The sequence below is a fragment of the Buceros rhinoceros genome, unplaced genomic scaffold (assembly GCF_000710305.1).
Source record: "Buceros rhinoceros silvestris isolate BGI_N320 unplaced genomic scaffold, ASM71030v1 scaffold4306, whole genome shotgun sequence".
Taxonomy (NCBI): domain Eukaryota; kingdom Metazoa; phylum Chordata; class Aves; order Bucerotiformes; family Bucerotidae; genus Buceros; species Buceros rhinoceros.
This window is the reverse complement of record NW_010419169.1, coordinates 54,815-59,000: the sequence shown is the minus strand read 5'-3', so window position 1 is coordinate 59,000 and position 4,186 is coordinate 54,815. Positions and strand designations below refer to the sequence as shown.

Sequence of the window (4,186 nt, the reverse complement as noted above, 5' to 3'; positions counted from 1 at the left end):
TCCCTACAACAAAGATAAATTTGCCATCATTTCCAGAAGACAGCGACCCCAGTCATGTACTTCCCCACCAGTTCTCATTGCCAAACTGGGAAGTTAGGAGCTGCCGATTCCACCAGCACACACTGCCCAGGAGCCACAAACCAGAGGCTGACAGCCCTGTCGAAGCTGAAGTCAAGTGCAACCAAAGCAAACAAGCCTAATCACATCCACAGAGTCATCCGTTAATGAAAACACATCCCACGAGTGATTAAGTGGTTAAGTGCTAGTCTATTCCAAACACCTCAGAGGAAAACTCATGCAATCTGTAACACTTACATCAGAGTCCCATAATATTTACATAGAGAAAAGGAAAGAACAAACTGTTAGGGGAAAACATTGGGGGGTGGAGGGGGAGGGGACATTGTTTCAGAGCACAGAAATCTTTACTTTTGCTTTCATAATGTCTGTGGTTCACTGGAGTTTATTACACAACAATTAGTGCTTTGATTTTCTGTTGGTAAAATGCAAATGTACTTCAATGATCTACTGATTTTCGGTGAAAATTTTTCCTTCCCTAAAATAACCAAACTAAGTATGGAAGTATTTTTAAATACCCAGAGCAAAAGCTAATCCCCGGAACAAGAGCTGGAAGCAAAACTGGCTAAGAAGAAAACTGCAGCCACCTACACCATTTTCCTGCGTGAGTTCAGAGCTGTGCCACAGCCCCCTTTATGCAAAGCCGGTTTGTGAAGGGTTCTGCAATAATTGCAGCTGCCGTTAGCAGCACGCCACAAAGCAGGGGTTGGAGAGTCTGACGCATCGCTACGGTGATTTGTTTAAAACACAACTAAGGGAATGTCCCACTTGGTCCTCACTGAGCTGTACTGCTGATTGCGGGTGAACTGTCACCTTGTCCTCGGGGTGACAACCTCGCTATTTTATTGGAAAATCCAATGCCGATTTATTGGAAAAACGCCGGGGGTTGGCTCCGCTCTGGGACTCCTTGGGGATGCCTGGCTGAAGGTGGTGACTAGGCTGACCCCCAGTCACTGCTGAGCTCTAGTTTTTTAGGGGTATGTTACTGTGTCAGTCACTGCGATGGAGCACAACCCTGTGGTGCACACTCAGGAACCAGTCCCATTCATCACGAACGTCCTTGCATGTTTCTGACATTGCCTAAGTCTCCTAATCAGCATTTTGGTGTTAAATGTCCACTCAAATACAAGCAGCTGCACCGGTTCTCCTCATACGCAGCTGAATTTTCAGTATCTGTAGATCTATGTATCATTTGCAAGGATTAAAACTGTTCCTCCTTCTCAACCATGCCACAGGTCTTTTCAACAGCACCTAGGAGACGTTAGTTGAGAGAATACCACCAAACATAGTATTTGTTACTCCTTAAACACCAGTTCCAAGCAAGCTCGTTGAACACTGCCCAGCATTTAAGCATTTACCAGGCACTGCCAAAAGACAAACAGTCATCTCTGGAGATTTTCATTCCGTCCTTCCTGAAGGGGAAAAAAAGCTCTTATGCAATTGTACCATCACTCCTTACTGCTGCAGCCTGGCTTTCCACAGGCTGTGACACAGAAGAGCTAAAGCAGGAACTCATGTAAAGACCTGGAAGGAGTTTTCACAGTCACAGAGTGGCAGGGTTTGGAAGGGACCTCTGAGGACCATCTAGTCAGACCCCCCTAAAGCAGGTTCACCTACAGCAGGTTGGACAGGATCATGTCCAGGTGTGTTTGGCCAGCAGAGACCTGCCGCTGAACAAGGGCAGGAGGAGCTGGCACAGAAAGAAGGCACAGGGGTGTGTGTATATATATATATATATATAGTGGAACACACCTGCATTTTGTGATGCTGCCCAGAGCAAAGGAGGGTGAATGTCCTGAATCACGCCAGAGCTTTGTCATGTGCAGACCGTGAGGCCGGCTGGAGCAAGCCGAGTGGGCAGGGAAGAGCTCTCATGCGAAGTGGTGGGCTCCAGCAGCAGTGTTGCGCCACCAGAGCCCTGCCGCTGAACAAGGGCAGGAGGAGCTGGCACAGAAAGAAGGCACAGGGGTGTGTGTATATATATATATATATATAGTGGAACACACCTGCATTTTGTGATGCTGCCCAGAGCAAAGGAGGGTGAATGTCCTGAATCACGCCAGAGCTTTGTCATGTGCAGACCGTGAGGCCGGCTGGAGCAAGCCGAGTGGGCAGGGAAGAGCTCTCATGCGAAGTGGTGGGCTCCAGCAGCAGAGGAGCTCCCCACCGCTGTCAGGGACCGGTCTGCTCCCATACAGGCTGAGCTCACACTGCGTTCACCCTGGGCTTCAGTCTGTGCGAAAACGCGCATTCCTGTGGCACCTGCAGGCCATTCCCTCACCAAAACACCACGTTTGGGCCGAAACTCTCTGTATCTTACCCAGCACTTCTCTCAGGATAGCATCGAGGGAGCAGGGTGGGCAGACCTTTGCTCCCACCAGCCTGTGCTCTCCTAAGAGCTTCTGTGCTCTCTGGGAGTCAGCCACCAAGAGGAACAATTGAGTCTCTCCTGCAAGAGCACTAAGGCAACTGCTGCTGCCAAAGGCCGCTGCCAAAGACCGCATCATGGCTCTAAACGGCCTTTAACACTCCTGCTGGAGGTAAGGCTTGCCTATCGGCCCGCTCGGATGATGAACTCTTTGGAAACGGGCACTGTTAACGATTGTACTCCCAAACTGGCTATAGAAAAAATGAAAGAGGCGTGCCAATAGCTCAGGACAACTTGGTCCTGGCCAAACCAACGTCGCTCCTTTCTTCAGACCCTGCGCTTTGTGGTGTTGAGAAAAATGTGTTCCCATTACGTAGTCAGCTCTCTAAGCTACCAAAGGACTCACAAAGGAGCGTTTTAAACGACAGGGCATTGTCTGAGAGTGCATTAATGCATCTATTGCCTTGGAGACAGAGAAAGGGCAGCCTGTGGAGACAGAATGAACCCTCTATGAGATAGAGCCTCAGCATATCCCTATTGACACGGTCTAAGGGACTGGATTATGTCGGGGGGTGGGGGGGAAATAGCAAGACCAGCCAATGCGAAGGGCAGGGCATGCAACTGAAACTACATCGACATGACTTTGGGCCCAATTTGTAAACATATTGGATTGATTACTGCTTTAGCATCATTAAATGACTTTCCAGAGCTTAACTCACCACTATTAAGCACTTACGGGTTCAATGATTCTTTTTATGAGTAACGCTTTGAAGTCAAATCCATAAAATTGGTTTAGGCTAAATTAGCAGGGTACTAATAAAACACACCGTGAATCCACGTTTCACGATTGCTTAAACAGATACTGCCTTAAACAGGCTCCTTTCTCCTGCACAGTGGCACACTCACCCCAAATGTGCCAGTGCAAGGAACCAGAAAAGGGCAACAGGGAGGGTGACAAACCAAAGGAGACGGCTGGTTTGGCACCTGCGCGGTGCAAGGAGACGGTGTCAGGCTGGGATCACCAGCCCCTAAGCACTAACGCTGCACAGGGCCGTGTGGCACATCAGCTGCCAGGCAGCGGGAAGGGACAGATGGCTGCAGCGCTGCGATCCTTCGGTCCCTCTGATGCCATCCCCAGGTTGATGGCAGCGCATAAAATGAACAAAATGCAGTGAGATGAGGAGTAAAGGTGTTATGAAGGTCTTTTGCTTCCACCAGCATGAGACACTGCCAGTCTAGATTTCTTCTTTCTCCCTAGACAAGCTGCTTGGCAGCCCGGATCAGAGGCCTCCCCCTCCTTTCATCTGCCACTGGGACAAAATGCAGGAGTGCTACAGCTCGGCTCTTAGCAACCAGACTAACTGGCACAGCACCGAAAAGGCCAGTGGCAGCTCAAATGCTCGCTACGCTCCTAAGTTTGTAAACACGACAGACGCTGGGGACAGCAGGGGTATTTATAGAAAATGGCTCTAGCACAGACTGAAGCAGAGAAAGTCTCTCCAACTCTGTTTTATCGTATCAGGGTCTGCTGCTGGGCTTTGCTATATACCCTGACCACGGCAAGCAGAGATGTCCTCTCCACCCACAGAGAAAGCTGTGCCAGTCCGTAGGGAACAGACCAAAACAGAGCTGAGACTGGGGGAAGTTTGCTCTTGCTGTGTTCCCAGTGGCTTTACACTTGAGTTGGGGGATAATCTGGTGCAGCAAGGACAGTGGCGCCCCCTCCAGAACAGAAAGGACTGA

The 4,186-nt window shown here is 49.6% G+C and overlaps 1 protein-coding gene across 1 annotated transcript in view; it reads right to left on the bottom strand.

Moving 5' to 3' along the window:
* The window catches only part of REEP1 (receptor accessory protein 1), a gene marked incomplete at its 3' end in the record, with an annotated part of 40,989 nt that overhangs the window by 4,537 nt on the left and 32,266 nt on the right, over positions 1 to 4,186 (bottom strand). The window lies entirely within an intron of this gene.